Source organism: Lissotriton vulgaris, chromosome 10 (genome assembly GCF_964263255.1).
Source record: "Lissotriton vulgaris chromosome 10, aLisVul1.2, whole genome shotgun sequence".
Classification (NCBI taxonomy): Eukaryota; Metazoa; Chordata; class Amphibia; order Caudata; family Salamandridae; genus Lissotriton; species Lissotriton vulgaris.
In genome coordinates, this window is record NC_141698.1 from 90,001,059 (window position 1) to 90,024,572 (window position 23,514).

At 46.5% G+C, this 23,514-nt stretch overlaps 1 protein-coding gene across 1 annotated transcript in view; it reads left to right on the plus strand.

Annotated features, from left to right (window-relative positions):
• GPR146 (G protein-coupled receptor 146) overlaps positions 1–23,514 on the plus strand; it is a 148,197-nt gene that overhangs the window by 95,678 nt on the left and 29,005 nt on the right. Inside the window, exon 2 of the mRNA XM_086940569.1 lies at positions 6,319–6,405. The gene's annotated coding sequence lies outside the window, so the exon portion shown is untranslated. The remainder of the gene's footprint in view (positions 1–6,318; positions 6,406–23,514) is intronic.

Here is a 23,514-nt window from a genome sequence, read left to right on the forward strand (position 1 = left end):
GATACAAATATTAATACACATATTGTTTTTTATATATTGTTTTTGAAAGTTTCGTATATAAATGTCTTTTTTAGGATTGCCTTTCTTTCTAAGATGTATTGTAAATGGTTTTAAGTAACTGTGCAATATAAATAACAAAAACATTTCACATATTCAGGCCTCCTGGCGGCTTCGTCCATAGTGTGGCCGCTGAAAATACTGCATAGGGTTTACTACACTAGTGTGCAGATGGTTACATTTGGACTTGCTGGAGCGGATGAATGTCTTGGGGATTGTGGCTTGGTTGACACCTTTATTCACACCATTTGGGAATGCTTGGGCATTAGAGAGTTCTGGGAGAGGCTCTCAATTACCTGTCAGGAGTTCTGTCCATGCACCTTACCCTGAGGAAGAAGCTGGTCATCAGTGGGATCTGGGAGGGTTAGACAACACAATGTGGTACCAGCAATTGGGAATGCTGGTGGCTCTGCGCCATATAGATAGGCTGTGGGTATCACCCTCTCTACTATTGTTTGACCACTGGTACAAAGATGTAGAATGGTGCAGGCAGGCTGAAAGTGTGGTGTATGAGGGACAAGGGTGGCCCCTGGAAATGAGACAAAATATAAAATGCCTGGTTGGTGTACCAGAGTGCTCTTGTGGGTCACACATGATGAAAGGGGTTCTCCATGCACCGGAAGGACCATGAGTCATGTCTCCCAATGGGGCTCCGGGTATAAGGCAATGTCTGGGCTCATTGACCTACTATAATGCGGGGGAAGGGGGTGGCCGGGGATCTGAATCTACGTATCCTTTGATTGCCTTATGTCAAATACTATATGAGGTTTGTTAGAAAACCATAAAACCTTTTCTAAAGAAAAAAAAGCCATGAGCATTCATGTCATTTTTTTTTTATTTTGTGAAGACAATTAAGTCTTAAATCGAACAGCGTGTTATCTCTTCAGAAAAGTAGATTGAAAGTCTGTGCAAGGATAAGGTAAGTGAACAGCTCTGCTTTTATGACAGGCTAAGACAAACAGCAGGCACTTCTTAAACAAGTGTGCCTACAATTAACATCTTGTGGCAGCAAAGTAGATCTATCAAAGGAGAGACACTGCCTCTCAATGATCAGGTACACCTCATGTTGCATCTGCAGTCTAACAAAGGGACTTCTGGAGACCTTCTCGCCAAAACCAAATATGAACATAAATGGGGCATTGTAACCATCCATGAAGGGCCGAAACCTTGATGAACTCATCCAAGCCATGGCAAGCCATGCAAGCCAAAGGGCTGATCACAGCCAACTCTCTGATATCGCTCTTCCTCCCAGCCCCTATAGATATACCATACATGTCATTTTAATAAAATCAAAAGCTGGTCGCAATGACCTTGCAGTCATAGGGGTGGCTAAGTTCCTGAGCTGGTCCTGGGCCCTTCGGGAGAAAAACGGGGGGGTCCTAATAGCTTGTTATAGATATTCCTTAGCATAGTATGATATAAAATGGAAACGTATTGGTTTTTACTTTTTGCTGATTGTATATAGATGAAAAGTCTTGTGCGCGTGATATATTTAATCCGGTCTTATGAATCGTTCTTAAAATTGTAAATATATGTATTTATGTTTTTATTATGAATGGTAAACTTGTAATGACAGATTTTATGGTGTAGCTATGGTTGCGCCCAGCTGTACCTTGTTTTCATTATATCCTCTGTCTTTTAAGATGAATAATCGCAATAAAGACTTTTTTGAATTGAATTGAATTGAAAATCCAAAGCTCTTGGCTACCACAAGTCCTAAACAGTAGCTCCTCGCAGGCACATCTATGCAGCTCGTGCTCCCGGTGCGCCAACTGGGCCCCACCGGACGTCTCGAGCTCCCCTGGTGCCACGTCTTGTGCAGCCACAAGGCTGTGTGGTGCAGGTGAAGTCGGGGTTGTGTAGTATTCGCATTTATATAGCGCTTACTACCCCTGATGAGGCGTCAAAGCGCTTTTATCTGCCAGCATAGAGGTGGAGCTTCAACATCTATAACTTTTAAAGTAACAGCACTAACTTTTGATCTGGGATGGGCACTGCCACTCATAGTTTAGGACTCTGATAGGAGAGCAGAGTGTGAAGGTAAAGATCTTTCACCCTCAACTTTCACACAAGCCAGCTTTGGCTCTGGTCCGTCTCCATGCAAAGACATGGCTCTCTCACTGGCACACTGTTGCAGTGGGGTTACTTTGGTCTGAGTAGACTGGCCATCCAGTTGGCTCGTCACTTTAGCTGTAGCCGTAATTGCCCCCCCCCCCCCCCCGCCATTGGTTGCTGTACAACATTATCTGTTAAAATATTCCTTTCCCTCGTTTTAGGGCTCTCGCCATTAGTTGTCTGGTTTAGAAGCTCCCCCAATCTAGATACTTCAGTAGTCAGGGCATCAATTTTTGCCACTAGAGGCTTGACAATCACTTCTAGTTTGTCCTCTAACAACTTAGCGATATGGTCCAAGAGATCAGGGTTTATGTTAATGCCAGTGTCAGTAGTCATAGTCCCTTATGGCTGGGAGTACTCCTCTTGGCTGTATCAGGCTTTCTCTTAAGGTGTGTTCCTCCCCGTTTAGATGCTGTTTTCCTACATTTCCTTACTGGTCTCTTGGCTGGTGAGCAGTGAGTGGAAACATCCATAGGATCATCAGGCGGGTCATCATCTAGTGTGTCCTGGTCTACCATGTTTGTCTCCGGGGGTTCCACTGTAAGAGCACTGGTGGGGGCATCAGTAGTGGAAGAGGGGCTAAGTTCGATCCGCTACTGACATCAGGTACAGTCGTTGTTATCTCAGGTAAATTATCACGCCCCAGTGACTTCCTTCTATCATTGTTAATTTTGCTCACCATTTTAACTAGATTATTGTCCATGGTTACTTTGCTTTTAGCCATTGATAATAGCTAGGTACTGCCCCCTTCGATATCAATGTCTTTTAGACCACCACTGGTACTAGGCAGGAGAACAGGAACAAGGATTTATAACATCAATGTACTTCCAAATGTAACTTAAGAACCGAAATGACATTTACAGAATATTCTAAAAGTTCGTGATTCTTACTTCTTAAGGGGGTGGCCCAGCCCTGCCTCGGTCTGCCTGGACTGCACAGACTGTCCCGCCCTCCCGGCGCCCACCCGCGCGCGTCCCGCGGTGCGGGAGGTGTCCTGCGTTCTTGAAGCGCCTGCAGGCGCAGCGGTAGCGTCACGAGCGCGCCAGGTCCCGGGGCTGCTGGGTGGTGTAGTTCACAATGCCCGGAATGCGTCGCGTTTGCCGTTTCCCTCACTGCTGGTGGAGTGAAGGAGTCGCTTGGCCGTTTCCCTCACGGCTTCTCCGCTACTGCAGGTAGGTTAGATTGTGCCCCCAGGACACGCTCGGTGCTCCGCGTTCTTGAAGTGCCTGCAGGCGCAGCGGTAGCGTCACGAGGGCGCCAGGTCCCGGGGCTGCTGGGTGGTGTAGTTCACAATGCCCGGAATGCGTCGCTTTTGCCGTTTCCGTCACGGCTGGTGGAGTGAAGGAGTCGATTGGCCGTTTCCCTCACGGCTTCTCCGCCACTGCAGGTAGGTTAGATTGTGCCCCCAGGACACGCTCGGTGCTCCGCGTTCTTGAAGCGCCTGCAGGCGCAGCGGTTGCGTCACGAGCGCGCCAGGTCCCGGGGCTGCTGGGTGATGTAGTTCACAATGCCCGGAATGCGTCACGTTTGCCGTTTCCCTCTCGGCTGGTGGAGTGAAGGAGTCGCTTGGCCGTTTCCCTCACGGCTTCTCCGCCACTGCAGGTAGGTTAGATTGTGCCCCCCTAGCCAATAATCTCCTAAAGAATGTATGACGTTACAACGCATACTTTTACAACGCATACCTTTACAACGCATTTTTTACAACGCATCATCCATTACAACGAATTTTTTTAAACTACCTTCACAACGCATTCCATTACAACGCATACTACCTTTACAACGCATACCATTACAATGCATACCATTACATTGCATGTATGGTAAGTATTGGATAGTGTAGGGGTAAAAATTACTATTCTAACTCCAGGGGGTTCAACAGTAGGTTAAGTGTTGGATAGTGTAAGGGTACTATGCGTTGTGATGGTATGCGTTGTGATGGTATGCGTTGTGATGGTATGTGTTGTGATGGTATGTGTTGTAATGACATGCGTTGTAATGACATGCGTTGTAATGGTATGCGTTATAGTGTCATGCGTTGTAATGGTTGCGTTGTAATGGCATGCGTTGCAAAAGTTGCGTTGTAAAGGTTGTTTCCCCTCCTAAGGGGCAAATACATCTAAAAGTCTGGCGAGGAAACGTGTGTTTCTCCTATATTTGCAAGAAGCAGGGGTTTCTGGCAAAATATGAGCTAATAATTGGATGCTACATTCAGCGCTGCATTGTAGTGGTAAGCAACAGATTTCTGATGCTTTGTTAAATTTCCATCAAGTTTTTTTTGTCCTTGCACTAAAAGGGTGCTATGTAAGTTATACCTGTAATTGTGAGAGATGTACTGAGTGTATTTATTCTAAAAAAATTAGCGTTTCCATCACACACACTTGTGCGTTCGGCCTTCTAGTGTTTTTTATGGCGTTGTGTGACCTGCCTGTCTGCCGCACATGCTTTCACAATAACTTGAATCTACGAATTTCCTTTCTCTCAAAATAAACATTAACAGTTCTGTCGGGTTGATGTAATTGTGCTCTACAGTTCAGGCTATAGTGTTCTAAGTTTGTTTTGTGTGTGTACTGGCTGCCAAGCAGTTGTAAAGAGCAGCGGTCTCGCATCTTTTTGGTGTGTAGACTTGGTACAGCGAACAATCAGTTCGGCGCTAGACTCTTCAAGCGCAAACACAGTCTGTCTCCATTTAATGAAGACTCCGACCAGCTAATGTTAGGTTTCAAAAAAGGGGAGACGGGCGCCTACAGCTGTGGGAAATACAAGACGTTCAAACAGGTGCTTCACTGTTGCAAAAGTTCAGACAAAAAACGTTCTTTATTTAGCACGTCACACTGATCAAAAAACTTTAGCGCAATTGTGCGATGAGATAATAAACCATGTGTGTGTGTGTGTGGAGGGGGAGGGGGGCAGGCAGCACAGTAGCACCCAACGAGAATCCTACCCCCCTGACTGCATCAATGCAGATACGCCCCTTTCCAGTACAATGGTGTCGCCCAAATAGAAACAAAGGCTGTCTGTCGCGGGTGGGACAATGGGCGCGTTTCTGCAGAGATCTGATTGGTTTCAGGAAGTGCAGGGGTGCCCTGCAGAGACTGGGGTTTAAATGTGGCGCCGGGCTCCGAAGCCACGCCAGCCTGCCAGGCAGGCGTCTGTGCTGATGTGCTCCGCAAAACAGCTGTAGCGGAAGCCATGGAAACGGGATCTGAGCGTCCAGCCGTCCATGGGTGCAGCAGGTGCTGTGGCACCAAGGCCCAGAAGCTTGAACCGCCCCTGATGATTGTTGGATTCCACAGTTCGATAGAGGTGGGGAGACCCGCTAATTTTCTGCCACTGGGACCCTCGAACATACTGACTACGGTCACTGCATGTAAAAGGCTGAAAAGCAACGCGACCTGCAATAAAAATCGCGAATCCTCTTTTTTTTATTTCTTTTTTTTTAAAAGGGTGCCTGGTGCCTCCTGGCGTGTGTGTATTTACATATGTTGTAAATTTGGACACAAAATGTTTCTTTTATATTGTAGTCGAAACCGCTTCAGACCTTTCCGGGAGAGGTAGGCGCAGTCCTGTGAAATAAAGGGTGCCTCGAGTTACTGAGGTGACAGTGGCAGTTCGAGGCATATTTTAACGAGGGGTGTTTGCTTTTATGCCCCCGTGACGCACCCTTTGAGTGACTGTTTGCTGTGGTCAAAGTGTGGACTTTGGGGGGGGGGTGCCTACCTGTAACAATGCGATTCCTCCTCCCCCCCCCCTTGTATTTTCAAAAAGACTCCAGCGCCAATGAATGACTCCCCTTGTGAGCCGCGCGCTGGGCCGGGGTGGGGGCAGTGACCCGGCGCCACCATTAATGCCCTCTTAACCCCACCTCTCACAATCACATTTAGGGCCGCCGCCGCCGCGAGGGCTCGCCTCTGTAAACGGGCCGCTGGGCCAATCCTGAGGGGCGGCCGGAGCTGAGGGGATTTGTGTGTGGGGGGGGGGGGGGGTGTTGGGCGGGTGGCTCCAGGGGAGGGGGGCAGGTCACGTGGTGTACACAGAGTTCAGTGCCACACGGGCCTTAGCGCAGTGAAGTCAGCACTCTTTTTCTGTGAGCTCAGCCATTGTTTACCTTCTGAGGGAAATCTGATCTCTCTCTTTGCTTTGATTAAGGTTACAGTCCAGACCAGTGAAATGTTTCTCTCTGCCAACGAGGGGCCCATGCAGGACAGAGAACAGCCCCAGAGCTTCGCCTGCCAGGTGAGTTTTGCACCTCTTTATTTTTTTGTCCTTCTTTTCACTGGAGGTTAAATGCTTTGTAAATGTGTTTGGACAGCGCACAGATGAACATGATTTTTTTTATACAATAGATTTCCCTTTTAAACTGTAAAGAACAGACTTCATTCCCTTTAACCCGATTGGTTTAAACATTTTCCAATTGCACAGTCGCGTTATGAAGATCATGTTAAAGATGCAAAGATGTAAATAATAATTACTAGCTATTTCGCCAAACCCTTCACTTTATATTTATTTAATGTGCACTGAAAAGCGAAAATTGTCTGTTTTTGAGTCGTTTGATGTCGTGATGTAACGTTGTAAACGGAGAACGTTTCTGGGTAGATGTTTAAAAGTGCTATTCGAAAGTTGTGCATTGTTTTCAGACTCTGCCAATGCTATCACAATATTTCCTCTTGCAAATAGTATTTGGGCCGGTTGCCCTGAGCCCTGTTCTCATTAAGCCCCGACTGGCCCGTGCCCGGCTCCGAGAGCGGAGATTATCCGCAGCAGGAAATGAAATTACAGTGTTATTTAAAGGGGGTTGCTGCACAACGGGGGTGGCTTATCGAGTTTACAAAGCAGTCCTCACACAGACTTCCTTGGAAAGGGAGCCAGGTTTTTTCATCTGTCAATATTGCCCATTAATAACCTGTTTTATATATAGCGCCTCCTGAGTGCTGTAAGTAACAACCGTTACTGTTAACCAGTTGATTTTTGAGCTTCAGAAGGATGGAAGGCTGAGTTAGCCCGGCTGGGATTCTAACTCTGCAGATAACAGCGGCGAGCGTTTAAATCGGTGACGCATTGTTGTCTTTCTTGCACCTGCGCCACCTTTCTGCTCCTATGGAGCTCTCTCTCTTTCTCTCGCTCTCACTTGTTAGAAATATTTATTGATCTGGTCTGGGAAATGTTTCACATTCATCAAAGTAAGATGCAGGGTGCCTCTCTTCCTCAACCTCTCAAATAGTTTTGTAAATGAACCACCACTGCTTTACTTTTAGGCAGCTGTGGCAATGCAGCGCCCAGACACCCCTGGGGTGACCGTGCTGCGCTATACAAATGCTGCTTGATTGATTGCATAAATGTTATGTACAATATGACAAAACTATACCATGGTGCCAGGTCTAACACTGTGACTGACGCCACGACCATCATTATGTCTTGCTGGACACCCCTATGGTAAGGGTGGCTGAAATAAGGAAAGAGTTACCACCATTATGCCAGCGCCAGCATTTACCAGACGTGAATAGTGCATGTGTGCCAAACTTCAGCCAATGGTAAACAGCATGGCAAGGGTGTGCGGCATCATGCCATGGATGCCCACAGTATGCTGAGAATGGCCTTCATTAAGACATTCGTTGTATTATGTTAGACGCGGGTTCCATATGGCTTTGGCTGACCTTAATAGGCAAATAATTAACATCATTATGCCAGGCACAGGATTGGTCACGTGGTGGGTTCCATCATGCCATATTAGTCCATATAATGACAACAAATAATGGATCATGTTGATGTTGTGTGAGTAAATAAAGTGAACATAAGAAGTGTGGTAAAGTGCACGCTGCCTCAGTAGTTTACATTTCTAGCACTTTGTTGATCTACTTACTGTCATGCTAATGTATTTTTAAATTGTATCAGTATTCAAAAACAAATGTTCCCTAAATGATCTAATTCATCAATTAATTTGTTAATATAATTATGAAAATCTCAGAAAGAAAATAACTTCAAGTGTATCATATAGTGATTTGCAAACATTCTTTAACAATCTTTATTGTAAATATGTGACAAAGAGCAGAGCTGGTAGCACTGAACATAACACTTAAAATTCCCCCCCCCCCCCCCCCCCACCCCCATCCCTTCTGTTCACTCCGGAGGAAATCCCTGACCTCCTTTAAATGGGAAGGACTTCCCTATATTTCCATTTCTCAGACACCTGTCCTACTGAGCAATGCTATGCATAGCTGGTCAATGGACATCTTATTGTGACCAAGGTCACTTACATCTCGAGTACTACACGGATGACTTCAGACCACAAACATGGCCGCCGAGCATTGGGGGTGAGCGGTCTAGCATCCTATCACTGGTCTGTTCATGAAACTAGATGCTCTGTGCCAGAGCTTCTACCGCACCCAGCACTCTTCTTATGAAGTTGCTAGCAGACACCATGTATCTATGACTGTGACACGTCTCAGGATTTTGGGTATGAAGTCAACCAGTCCTTGGACTATCACACTGTAAGAAAGTCACTTCCATTATTAAGACAATTTTTAAAGGATTGGCCCCCTGTTTGTAAAGAGAACTGTTGGACTAAACAGAAGCCTGATAATCTAACTTGGGTAGTGATGCCAATTATAAGCAGATATTTGAGAAGCTGACTGGATGTTAACGCACATTTGAAGTAGAACTGCCAGGTGTAGACTGGTTTGTAATGTCCTTGAGAGCAGAAAGATGATTTTTAAAAGTCATCACAGACAATTGACTCACATAGTTTTCAGTTCTTGCGGCAGCGATGTAGAAACATACATACAGAATGGCACTGTAGGAAATCCACCTTTTCTCTGTGGTCACCCAGGATTTTTCGCCTTTTGCTGGACCCTATATTTGCGTTGGCTTTAGGACTCTGTTTGCATTAACCCTCCTACCCTGTGTTGCAGTGCTTGTGCTTCCCCTCTAAATGTGGTTAAATTAGCATATTTCTAATTGATATATTTAAATTGCCCATAAGTGGTACCCAGGGCCTGTAAGTTGAATGCCAGCCGTAGACTGCAGCACCTATTGTGCCACCCAACACTGTGACAGGGCAAACATGGCTTCAGGTCTACCCTTGTAGCCGGACTGCAGCAGTGTAAAAACTATAATTCAACCAGTAAAAATAAACCATTTTGACAGGGAAAAACCTTAATTTTAAATATTTATAAAACACCACTTTGTCGGCAGTGAGGCACGGTGCGTGGTATTTAAAAGTAGGGCATGTAGAAATTTCACGTTACGCATGTCCTTGCAGTGTTTAGGCCCCAAAATCTGTTTTCACTGTACTAAGGCTGGCTGTAACATAGGAAAGCAATGAGATGCTTTATTATATTTAATAATGCTATCTTAACTGGGAAACGGCTACAAAAATAATTCAGGGACTCTTAATTAATTATTAAAAATCCAATTTAGTTGTACAATCAAAATGTTAAAAATTATTAAGGAAAAGGTACTTTCAGAAATTTACCTTTTCCCTCTCGAAAGCCTCTGGAGGCTAATTTGCACTAACCTCCAGCTGCCACCCTCTGATTGCTCAAGTCCTGATGAGCTACACAATAGGTAACTGTGACTAAAAGTATCCTATGTAAGTGTCATTTGCTTGACTGGTCTTCTAGGTTTACATATAACACATAGGAGTGAGCTTGAAAAGAATGAAGGAGGGTGCTAAGCAGTGGCGGCTCTTCCGCTAATGCGGAGGAGCGTCTCCCCACTGCCAGGAGCAACAAAGAAAGGAAAAAACAAATTTGATAATAACGGAATGTTATCATTTTTTTTTTCCTCCTGCTGCAACAGTGTGTGAGGGGCAGGGTGGAGCGGCAGGGGTGGAGAGGTAGACATTCTTGTGCACAATGACTTCTCGGGCCGCCCAAAACAGTCATGCACACTCCCCAGTTCTCCATGCAGCTTTATTGCAGCCTGCATGGAGGACATGCCCATCCCTACAGCCCCTGGCTGAACTCTGTGTCACAGCGCTCAGTCCAATCACAACGCTCCTTTGGAGCGTTTTGATTGGCTTAGGTAACCTGGGATGGAATACAGCAGGAGAGAAGACGCGGAACCCAGTGGCAGCAAGGTAAGTTTTAGTTTTACTTTTTTTTTAAAGATCTGCTCGCAAGGCCCGCCCCCTACCCACGAGCTGTACCGGCCGCCCCTGGTGCCAAGACCATTGTTGTGTGTGCATTTTGTGGTTGCAGAAAACCCTACTTTTGTCCTTCTGTTTCAGGGTTAATTGGGCATTTATTGGTGCCCTAGTGAATGCTTGAACCCATATTTTGATATTTAATGCAGGAGGACCCTAGGATTACTATAGTACACTTAGTACAAAGTATACAACCAGCTACAAGATGCTGTTCCTGCACTGTGGCAGCTTGACCTGAACTGGTCCCTGCTTTTGGCCTCAGCTTGGCACCCTGTGAGTTTCTAAGTGCCTCCCCAGAGGTCATGGGGGCTTTAGAAGTGTATTCCTGTGTTGGAGTAGGACTTAAAAAGACTAAGTCGGAGATAAAATCTTTGACCAGGACAAACCTGGTTGGTGTATCTGACTCGCGGCCATTGCGCTAAGCCTTAAATTGTGCCTAAGTCCTGGTCTAACGTGACCATTGACTTGTTATTGGCACTTAGTGCTTTTTGGTGCTATTTCTACTTAAAACTTGAAAAAGTCATACCTTTGGTTACCCTTATTGGGTTTCTGTCATTTTGTTTATTAAATTGCACTCTATTTTTCAAATTTGTTTTGAGTTTTATCCTTATGCATTTTTACTTTATAACTGCTTTAGTACTGCATAAATACTTAACACATTGCCCTAATTTAGGCCTGTCTGCTTTATGCCAAAGCTTCTAGCGGGTTGAACTCTGGTAAATTCGTGATTTTGGGTGTCAACCCTGACAAACATTTACAAATACTGGTATTTCAAGTATTCCTTGAGGTGGTTAGTCGCCCAACCCCAAATAATCATCTAATTTCTTACTGACCCCCTGAACATAAATACATATGGAGTCCTATAGAATTATTGGACAAGAAGAGCATTAGCATGTCTGCAAGGCCCCAAGAGCTGATGTTTTTGGCAGACTCTTAAGTTATTCATGTCCCCCTTGAAGTGAGTTTTTCGCCCTTCACCATACCAAAAGCTCTGCAGGCTGCGTATATTACTTTAAATCCCCCCCCCTTCATTTTTTTACTTAAAGCTTTAATCTCCCACCTCTTTCAATCCACAGAACAGCAATATCGCTTAACCTAGTGCCCTTTAAATTCGTACTGAGATGCTTATATTCAGAAGCATGTGTCTGGTTGAAGCCTGCCATAAGAGTTAATGAAATTACAAACTGAAAAGACAACAAGGATCTGTCTGGGAGGATAATGTTGGCCTGTGTGGGAGTCGGAGAAGTGCAGGAAGCAATTTAGGCAGAAAATAACCAAGTCAGGAACAGGTGGTGTTTTCAGGAGGCCTTTGGAGACAGCAGGATTGGTAAACACTGTGACTGGGTCCAACGAAAACATGGCTAGGAACAGGAGGAGAGGCTGTTGCAAGAGATGGACATTCCTGTATCACTTCCTGTAACTCTTCATTAAATTGAAAAAACAATGTTCTGAACAATTAAAAGCTAAAATAACACTGTCTCTATCAAGCAGACTAAAGCACACTTATAAATGGGCATTCTGTACAATGAATATAAATCTCAAAATAAGAGGGCGCAGGACTGGAAGGAAAAAGATATCAAGTTATTCTGGTGATGGCGTAAACCGCGAAGTCGAAGTGGTTTGTAAATGGTATAATGTCCGGGGGCGGCTTTGGTGCGCTAGGATGAGGGTTGCCCTTTGGGCTTGATTAGGTGTGACCAGGGTGTGTGCCCGATATGGATCCCCCTTGGTGAATACCGAGACATATATATATAAATATATATCCCCTATTACTTATTAAGCCCTGCAAAATGGGCCACATGTCCCAATACTTACCAGGCTTTTTCCCCATTAAATTTCAGTAGGTTTGATCTTTCTGAAGAAAACTGTGCAGTGGTTAAGATACCTGGTTATTACCAGGTGTTGCTTGTAACTGCGATCCCTACGCAAACGGGTGTTAGCGCTGTGATGTGATTGTATACTACACAGGCACTCATAATTGAAGCCTTTATGGCCTTTTCTTTTTATTTTTTACATCAAACATTTAATACCGTACAATCGGTATGAAAACATGAAACTGGTGCCCTTTTTCTAATGGAGAAATTTTTATTGAAAACAGTAAGTGAGATGCTGGACAGTACTGCTTTGAGAAAACAGGAGAGAACAAAGTGAATTATTTTATTAAGAGGGTAGGGAATTACCAGAAAATCTCTTTAGTTTATTGTTTAATCAGAGGTTCAGTGGGAGGCTGCATGTAGCCGCGTGGGCCTTGACTACACAACCACTTACAGGAATAAAAATGTTTAACAGAAAATTAGTGTTAAATTCTGGTCTGCATGGGGCCCCTAAACTTGTGGGGCCGTCTGGCAACTGCCCAGTGTGCCCATGCGTTAAGACGGCACTGGTCAGAGGTCTGACAATTATGGTCAAAATGGAACTGGGGATGTTTGAGCCCGACCACATGGGGAGAGTAGCTGTGTCCAGTATTCTGTATTCATGGCCTCCGTTCTGTAACTAGTTGGGTTGAACGCCAGTCAGACTATCTCAATTTTCTGGCGTTTTCGTGAACAGCTTGCGATTGGGTTAAGCTTTCAAGTACATGTGCTCTCCCACACGTGCTTCTGCTTTAAATTCTTGAAAGTTTGTTGGGTAATTAGATGAGTGAAGGCTTAAAGAACAGTTTCTTGTTTGTCCAGAGTGTGGTGCTAGTTTCTGATGGTATTTTCATGCCTTTGCAAGGGGGACTTTCTGAATGTTACACAGAATCTTAAATGTAATCACAGCATCTACTAATAATAGTGGTTATGAAATTAAATGTTGTCTGTACAAGTGAGAGCTTCCGAAACTCTTGTTTGTATGGTGCACCTAACAATGGGCACTGATTTGAAATTTGAATTTTCTGGCTACTTTTGATGAAGAAGAGGCTAATTAAACAACAGGCACAGTGGGAGTTTAACAGAGTGGATGGGTCTTTCATTATTAGAATGAACTGCTGTGCTTTGAATGAGCATAGAATATAAAACTGAGATTAGAATGCCCATTGAGGTTTACCCATATTTCACAGAGAAGGAGAACTGTGGCTCAATGATTAGAGTGGCAGACCCTGATGCAGAGGTCTAGCCCGGGACCAGGGTTCAATTCCCCGCCTCGGCGGGTCTTGGGCTCAAAAATTCCACGGACCTGATAATTCTCGCCTCAGTGCCTATTCCAATCATGGAGTCCCACTCTGCAACTCCAGGCAATAACTTGCTTAATCTCCACAACGGTCCCCACAACGCTAAGGATGCCTGGCCTCCACCTTGAGGGTGCCCAGGAGTGGACGCCTCACAGGGAAAGCCAGGATGGGTTCCGCAGCCGTATTCGTACAAGCGCCTTGAGACCCTTGCGGTTGAGTAGTGCGCTATACAAGTATTAATTTTACATTTTTACAGAAGTTGTGCTGTCTGCAACATAGAATCATATCTCAGTGAATGATGGGCTATGACACTGTTTCGATTAAGTAAAAGAAGCCAAACATGTTACATGTTTTGGATAGAGTGTTCATCCTCCTTTAGCACCCATGCATCCCTAGCAACTGGGGCCTGATGTACAGAACACACGCTGCGAAATCTCCACCGCAAACTGTGTTCAGTGCATTTGCAATCCGTGTGGGATTTAGCGAAACGACATATGCATCAAAACGTTGGTCTGCAAAACTCCAGTTCGGTGGGTCGCAATCTGGCCTACCTCATGAATGTAAAGGATTATGGCCACAAAGCATTGGTATGTCTCATACTTTTTCACAATCCGATTTAGGAGTTGGCAAACGTTTACTGACACATAAAATTCGATTAGTACATGGTAAAAACTTATTTTGTGGTCCCAAATGCACCTTGTTTGCGAAGCACAGCATTTGTGACCACAAATTAGGCCATACTTTTAAAGGTATCTTATTTCAATAAGCATGAATTTATGTTGCCCTTTACCAGCACAAGTTGTCTACTGATGTGGAGTGGGGTGCAGAGGCGGCTTCTGTGAACTTTAGGAGCTTGCCTCAGGAGAGCCTACAGACTCTCACGGTGCTGAGAAAGTTCCAAAAACTGAAACCTGAACTCAAAACCTACCTCTTCATATCTGTGAGGCAACCATTTGAAGACTGGGCCTCAACACAGTAATGGTTAGAGACCAGCTGGTAAGTAGATAGCTGGGGGGGGGGGGCAAATGTGTGATTAGTGTGTGCATGAATGCATGCAAGGTGAATGTAAATAAAAAGAAATAACCACTTTCCTTGCCTAAATGAACTATATTACCATTTTATTTTTCATCTCCGGGGCTTTCCTGGGAGACATTTTCGGCAGTTGGGTGACGCTCCACTGTCCTAATGGAGGAGCAGCTCCTGTTTGTGACACAGTTGATATAGGGAATACGTTCTGCTGAGAAGGTTTGCAAAATATTTTCTATTCAATTTCAGTTATATTTTCAAACACAAGATGATGGACGGAGCCAGGGCCGGACTGAGAACCAAAACCGGCCCCGGCAAAGTGCTCGGCCGGCCCCCCAGAGGGCGTTGAGGGTGTGACCAAGCTCTTTGCCGGTGCCGGTTTTCGGCCGATTTTGTTACAGGGCCGCAAAAACGGCCCTGTAACAAAAACGGCTGCCAGGGGCCCAAAACCGGCCCCCACCCTTGCAGCGCACCGGGGGATTGCCCGGTGCCCGCAATGGCCAGCCCAGCCCTGGACGGAGCGCTACAACTTTTCAGACACTCACCTCCAGTCACAGATCTGGGTTAAATCCATCATCATTCTTTAGCTCACTCCGCCACCTCAGTTCAGACCCAGCTATATGCAAATCGGTCTTGACACTGTGCCTCATGGGAACAGTCCAGCCTGAACTGCAAACCAGGTCTTCCCAAAACCGGAAACAAGCATCCTGGGACCAGTTTCTGGGTAACACCTTTCATCAGACACCGCACAAACCTTCCACAGTGGCCTATATTCATCACAGGGAAGGCGTGTCTGTTTCTGTTCTCTTCTTCCTACCCTGAAAACCTTGCTATAAACATTGAGTCGCCCTCCTGCTTTTTCCAAGGTGCATGAGGGATAATTTACGTGTTTGTGCGCAGCATCTCCCAATCTTACATAGCTTGCTCTTTTTCCATCTGCGGTCTCTAGGCAACACCCGTTTGGGTACAGCGTCACTGTGGAGCAACACGCATGCTGTTTTTAAATCAGGGAGGAGCTCTCCAGGCGGAGCCGCCTTACCGCTCTATGGCGGATGCATGGACTATTGGGGTTGAGGCACGGAAAGGACTCTGTAGACATCAGTGCAATAAAGTGTAATGCCTAGTAGTGTTTGGTGCATCTCTCTCTCTCTTCTTACTGCCTCCTCTCTTACTTGTGCCGTCTCTCCCTCTTTGTCTCACTCGCTTCCTGCCTTTTTCTTCCTCTTCTTTGTCTCTTGTGTCTTACATCTCTCTGTTCTTCCCTGTCTCTTACTCTGTTCAGAACTAGCTTGCTCTCTCTCACGTCTTCCCTCCTTCCTGCCTCTCTCCATCTTCCGCTTCCTTACCTTTCTTTTCCTCCTTCTCTCTTGCCCTCTATCTCCCCCTCCTTCGTACTCTTCACCCTTTCACTTTTCACACTCCTGAGCTCTCATCTCTCTTCCTTTTCACTCACCCTCTCAACCTTCGCTGTCCCTGCCTCTCTGCTCTCTACACCCTCTGCTCTCTCTCTGCTCTCCCCACTCTCTCTTCTCTCCCCACCCTCCACTCTCTCTCTGCTCCCTCCTCTCTTCTCTCTCCACCCTCCCCTCCCTCCACTCTCTCTGCTCTTCCCACCCTCCACTCTCCCTCTGCTTTCTCCACTCTCTCTCTGCTCTCCCCACCCTCCACTCTGCCTCTGCTCTCTTCTCTCTCCACCCTCCACACTCTCTGCTCTCCCCTCCCTCTGCTCTCTCTTCTCTCTCCACCCTCTCTCTGCTCCCTCCACACTCTCTGCTCTCCCCACCCTCCTCTGTCTGCCCTCTCTACCCTCTCTCTTTTCTGTCCACCCTCCACTGTCTATGCTCTCTCGCCCTCCTCTCTCTCTCTCTCTCTCTCTCTCTGCTCTCTCCACTTTCTCTCTACTCTCCCCACCCTCCACTCTCTCTCTGCTCTCTCCACTCTCTCACTTTTCTCCCCACCCTCCCCTCTTTCTGCTCTCTCCACTGTCTCTCTTCTCTCATCAGGGTCCTGCGGTTGCCATTGAGGATGATGAGGTAAAGAATCAGTGACTACTCGACCACTCAATAAGTGAGCTGGGGCTACCCCGGTTGTGGTGTGGGGAGTTTGGCAGTAGCTGCGGAAGAATGTGAATAGGGCCAGCTCTACGGACTGCTTCTTGTCATGTGATTACCTTGTTAAGAGTCCTCATGAACCGTTCTGCCTCACCATTGGCTTGAGGCCAGTGAGGAGTGATTCGGCGGTGTCGGATACCAAGGGCTGGGGGGTATACAGCCAGTTCTTGTCCCTGAAAGGGAGGCAATTCTTGTATCAGTCCATAGGCAGCCATGATCTTTTTTATCTTGGGTATCACTTCAGCGGCATTGGGAGATTATACAATTTCCACCTCTGGATACTTAGAATAGTCATTAATGGCCACTAAGGTGTGACGACCGTCAGGTAGACTGCCAAAATCCATGCTGTCACAGGACCACAGTGACCTCGTCCGTCTCTAATGAACCTACCGCAATAGTTTATCATGCCAAGGAAGCTGCGAACTTCCGTCACACTGGCAGGGGCCGCAGCGTCTTTGATGTCCCGCACCTTTTCGGGATCCGGGTTGACTCCCTCAGTGGAGAAAGTATAACCGAAAAACTGGAGCTTCTTCCTTAGGAATTCGCACTTCTCTCTATGTACCGTGAGGCCAGCGTCTCGCAGACGTCGCAGCACTTGTGAGACAAGAGTTGTGTTCAGGTAACAATTTGGCGTGTACCATAATGTCGACACTTACATTGATTACCCCAGGGATGTCCATGATCAATTCTTGTATGACGTTTTGGAACACTTCTGCGGTGCTCGATACCCCGAAACTAAGTCGAGTGTAACGTCGTAGCCCCACATGAGTTGAAAATGTGGTGATGTTTTGTGACGCCTCGTCAAGGACTAGTTTGTGGTATCCTGACCGTAAGTCTAGTTTGGAGAACCAGCAGGCTCCAGCCATTTCTCCAATAAGATCATCGATTGTCGGGGTAATATGGCGCTCGCGTTTGATTGCAGCATTTGATAAGCGCATGTCAACACAGATACTCACTGCACCAGGCTGTTTTGGTTTCCGCGTGACCACTATAGGGGGAGACCCACGCCGTGGGAGCGGTGACTTTCTTAATGATTCCAGTGGCCTCCAGCTTTTTCAGTTCCTCCTCAACTTGTGGCCGTAGGTGGAACGCTATCCTTCGATGTCGTAGGGCAACAGGTTGAACCGTGGGATCAACATGCAGATGGACTTCTTTCCCCTTGAACCTTCCAATGCCCTCAAATACTTCAGAGAACTCCTACAGCAGGTGTCGTATGGACTCATGATACACACTGAAGGCGAATGTCACTACCCCTAAGTCTTCTGCAGCACGACACCCTAGGAACATGCTTGGCCATCCTCGGTGACGTATACATTGGTGTTGAAAGTCCGCTCTCCATGAGCTAGCGACGTCTTGAAACGCCCCAGGATCTTCAGAGGGGTGTCTTGGCCATAGGTGAACACTGTGATGGCTGATGGATGTTGCACGGGTGCGGGGCACAATGTCCGGTGAAGGGCGGCTGCCATGATGTTGATGGTGGCCCCAGTGTCTACTCCGTCCATGACTTCCTGAGCCCCTACACGAATGTTGTACTGTGGTAAGCGTCGCGCTTTGCGGGTGGCGGTACCAATCGTGGGCACCTTGTGGACTGTCGATCTTCCTCCTCACCGTCGTCCATATCACTTGGTGTTTTTTCTCCCACCGGCACTGCATTAACCATCTGTCGTGGCTTGCAGTATTTCTTGGCTCTGCATACCTTCTCAAAATGATTAAATCGCTCACATCCGGAACATCTTTTTCCTTTTGCTGGACACTCAGCTGGCTGGTGTGGTGGTCGGCCACAGTACCCACACGTCTTAGCTGTCCCTGCCGTCGCAGTGTGGGGTCCCTTCTTGTTCCATCACGTTGCAGGCTTAGTTGTCACGGCATTAACCAGTTCCGTTTTCACGGGGACTTGGAGGGCTGCCTCCATATGAGCTGCTCGGGCTTTGGACAGCTCCTTGGTGCGCCCCAGGGTAAGTATATCGGCGAGGGACTTGTCAGACTCCTCTAGGATACGTTCCCGAAGTTTGGCTGGGGCACAACCCTGAATCACTTGACCCCTTATCTCTTCCATCTCGTCCTGAAACCCACACGTTGAGGCAAGATTTTTAAGCCTTGCATGGTACGTGTCCAACGATTCATCTGGAAGTTGTCGGGCTTGTCTGAATATGAACCTCTCATAGTCCTGGTTGGCCATCGGCTCAAAATGTCCATTGAGCGCATTAATTAATGTGTTGTGGTTCTTTGGCGTGGCTTCTGCAAGTGTTTTGGCAATGTTATATATGTCTTTTCCTCCTAAGTGCAACAGCATTGCTCTTTTCTGGTCTTTGTGTACTTTAGTGGCCTCGAAGAAATTTGTAGACGGTCCACCCATCTTTCCATTTGGGCGCGAGGGAGGATGGCGATCCTTCTACTATGAAGGGCTCTATGGGGGTATTTGCGACATGCTTCGGGTTCAGGAACTCTTGGCTGTGTCTTTTCAGGAATGCAGCAGTTTCCGAGAGTGTCCCTAGCATGTGGTAATAAGTGGTGACGGGCTCTCCTCTCCCCCTGGGCACTCAGGTGACTTTCCCGTGGCAGGGCAAGTGCATAGGGCCAGTGCGTGCAACCTTGGAATGCTCCTAGTAGAAGCATGTGTGCGTGTTAGCACCTAGGGCAGTTCATTGCCTGTTCCTCCTTATACTGTTTCCCCCAATGGTATGGCCTGCCTCCACAATACGTAGGTGCTCCCAAGCGTGTAAGTGTTAGGCCTGTCTATGTGGCACTGGCTGTGGCTAGACAGCAGCCCCTCGCGGTGTGTATCAGGGCCGGCTTGGTGCTTGAATGGGGCGGGGCTTGTATTGTGGCCTCCTCCGGTGCTGTGCAGAGGCCTGTGCCGAGGCCTCCTGGCTTCACCACCACGTGGCGGCACTAGTGCTGGCAGGAAGGGTCCTGTGTGCACCACGCACTTTGCATCGTTGGGCGCGATGCGCCGATCGCACCTGCAGCCTCCCTCAGCTGCACGTTCCTGCGAACGGGCGGGCCAACGCCGACCGCTGGAGCACCACGCAGGCGGCACCACACAAGCTGCACACAGCCGCGGCAATGGGCCACGCGGCAGGCGGCTCCTCCGGGCGGGGCGCAGTGGCAACCTCACCTTATCGGCCACGCCGGGCCATGTCGACCGCACGTCTCCGCACAGGACAGGAGTGTCACTCGGGTCTCTGGGCGCCAGGAAAGGATGGCGCCGGTCGTCCGGGCACGAGCGCCGCGAGCAGCACGACACGCTCACGGCCGCCTCACCGAGGTGCGAGCCCACCCCCGTCGGCAAATGTTGTGCGCGTGGGCAGCGCCAACACTTGCAATGAGGTACACTGAGGGGCACACTTGTATTAATAACCACAGGAGCCCGTGCTCATGGTTAACCTCATGGGGTTCTTCTCCGTCTCCAACTGGCCGACGTGAGCACGTCCCATTACTTTTATTATTAACTACGGGTCACATGACCCTCACGTTTGCGACGTGCCGGTGTCGTCATAAGTCGCGACATCACACAAACATCACTGTGCACGAAGAGACAGCTGTGGGGCGTGCATAGGGTCATCTGATTGTAACAGCATTAGTTTGTGGTTTCCAAACAGAAAAAAGCTGTTTTTATCAAACATCCCTTACTCTGCTGCGATGCATCAGATTTCACGAAGTGCAGTCCAAATAACAAGAGGAATTGGTGCCGGTAGACGCAAGAACTGTAGAGCAAGAGGATGCCTAGATCGCTGTGTTTCCTGGGAGATGTAGGCGAGAGAGGATGTGGGGAACAGGGACATGGCTGCAGAGAATGAATAGCTGCGGCTGCTCCAGCCCCAGATGGGGAATAACAATTCCTGTTGATCTGTTCTGTCATGAGGTGAGTCACCCCTTCCTGTGAGTTCATTTAAACCTGTGAATTCTACTCAGCAGGGCTGGCACTTAATTAAGGACTTTCTTAAGGCGACGGTGACACACAGCAGATGGTGCTACAGAAACCCATGGTGCAGTGGAATATGTTTTCAGGCATGAACATCTTGGATGTACAAATGTGTGCACTGCTACTCAACCTATCACATCTATTAAACATGCATTGGCAACACCAATAGGTCGGTATAAATGAATGCACTATCACGACAGACCTAAACAGGCATATCTCCTACCATCTGTGCTGTTGCCAGAGAAAAACCTACATTATTTAGTTATCCAAGACACTTTAAAAGCATTACAATGGCGTGTATGTGCCCATGAAAGTTCTAGCTCAAGAAGCTGGATAAATAAATGAAATTACCACTGCTGTGTGTAGCGCAAACACTATTTTTCCACATAACTTCTGCCGAATCAAAAGCTGTACTCCTGGCTCCCAATCTGCAGGCAAAGCCAAGACCCATCTCTTGGTGGTTCTCACATAATTGTCTGGAGACAGCTGCACTGTCAGGCCAGACCAGACAATAAAAAACATAAAACACATCACTTTTGTGTGTTCCGGAGAACAGTGGAGGCCCCTCTGCAATGTTCATTGAAAAACAGATACGCAAGAGTGGGGGCCGGCAGCAAGGTCCGATGAGATACCCAACCCCACCATCACATTGTCAGGCATGCGTGTGGATGAAGTCTCACGAGACCAAGAAGAAGCTGCAATCTTGCAAAGCCTCGGGGTCTCCATTTTAGGGTCAGGCAGGCCATACCCGCAAAAAAATAATCCCAATATGGCAGCCATCATATGCTCAGTCTAGCATTGAAGTCCTCACAGATACATAATCATGGATTCCTCATATAAAATATAGGTTATTGTTTCTTAAATTTTTAACAAAGAGCAGCACTTCATTTTAGCGTATGTTAATATCTACTGCACCTCAGTACAAGGAATACATTCGTTTCTGTTATACATGTTGTTTCAAAAGAGACCTTTTCTGATAATTGCTAACAAGCCACCTTATTTTGTCCTGTTATTATGTAGCACTTTTTACACTACACAGAAAACTTCCTGATTGCTGCTTTAGATCTGTGCCACACAGCTACTTAATCGTCCACTAATGTTGTTAAAATCCTTATAATTCTGTTCACAAAACCACGGGGAAGAAAACCTTGTGAGCAGTAGCACCTGACTTAAAAGAGCACGTAGAAATGCCAAACAATGAAAACCTGTCTTAAAAAAGAAAAATGCGATCATGTGAAAAACACAAAAGGAGGGGGGTCGTGGTGGAAGGAGCACAGCGATCTCCATTGATACTTTTGTCACATTGGTAGTGACAAATAGGTCTTTGTGATGGAGAGCTTGCAGTGGTGGGGGCATGAAAAGGCGCTAAAAGCTCTCTTTATTTACTATTAATCTGAGCACTACCCATGTGCTATTCGACCACCAGACATATTATATAATTAGGGCTCCTAGTTTTATGATATTTATTTTTTGGACATTTCCATTTGCATTAATCCATATTTATTTTTGTCAACCTTAGCTGTATTTATCCTTATTTATTATGGGTTATGAGAAAAAAATAAAGCTGAAACTAGTATATTTTCACATTTAACCAATAAATATGCAGCCATGGTTGAATGCCTGTCAGGTTTCGGTGATATGAACACCAGCAGAAGATAAATCAATGTACTTATATGGAAATAATAACATTTCAGTATCAGCCTTGTGCATATCTACTGCTGTTTAAGCCTCTTTACTAAATTCCTTTCTTTTTTAACCCCCTTTGCCATCAATCCACTCAGTTATTGGCCTGGCAGTCATGGCAAAGTATATTTAGAACCACTCTAAAAGCACCCAATATCCGTTTCTATCCACAATTAAAACTAAAAACAGACAAGAAAATAAATTGTTTTCTGTCTGCATTTATCTGTAAAGATCAGTAAAAACGGAAAACAGGGGGCCTTCTATAGAATATGTGAATGCCACTGTCCCTATATAAAAGCCTGTCTCTAATTTTTTACTTATTGCAGGCCACTTGTGATATCTCTAGTCACCTTTAATAACAAATTGGCATTGTTGTTCATGTGAAATAAATATTAAAGTCGCTAAGTGGCACCACAGTACCTGCTCAGAGTCCGCTACCAAGGTGAAATGCAGGTCATGGAGCATAATTACAGCTGTAGTTTAAATAAAGCAACGAAAACTGGATTTTCATTCTTCTGATCTTTTTTCCTCAAAGGTATATTGACGAAGTACATGTGAGATCTGTATGGCGGCAGGTTTATTTTTTTGCACACTAAAGGTCATTACAAGTAAAATAGAATTTCTTAGCATTTTAACAACACATTGTTAGCCTCTCCATTTTTGTTTAACTCGTTCGATGCTGATGACGGAACCGCTCCGTCATCAGCTGCGGGTGCGCTGTGCTGATGACGGAGCGGTTCCATCATGGCCCGCTCGCCTACGCGGCGCGAATTCCGCGCCTGCGCTGGACGTTCCATTGAGCGGGGCGGGCCATGGCGGAACCGCTCCGTCATGAGCACAGCTCAACCGAGGCTGGTGACTAAGCGGTTCCGTCACCAGCATGCGGCTGCCGCGCGGCAGCCCGGCCCCCTTAGCACTGCAGCGGAATAGCCGCCGCAATGAAGGGGTTAATCTGATTTATATTAAACTGATTCTAATAATTTTTTGCAACAAATTACTTAATTTTGATGTGTTCATTTCCCAATACATTCTGCTTTTAGTCCTCTCTGTAACTATGGGTCTTTTTAGAATAGGGTTTACTGTCGGTAGAGGCACTGGAGATCTAGTGCACTTACTGTGTGTTGTTATTTTAGCACTTCTTCATTGTATCATAGATCAAGTCCTTACTAAAGCTTCACAGCTCTGTAGCTTGAAGATAAGCGGGTAAATAACCCAAAATAGTTCATTACGCTTGTTTCTGCCAGCTACACTTTTGTAAGTGAAGTGGCTTTATTTTTTGTTTGAAAACTCGTACATTTGTTGC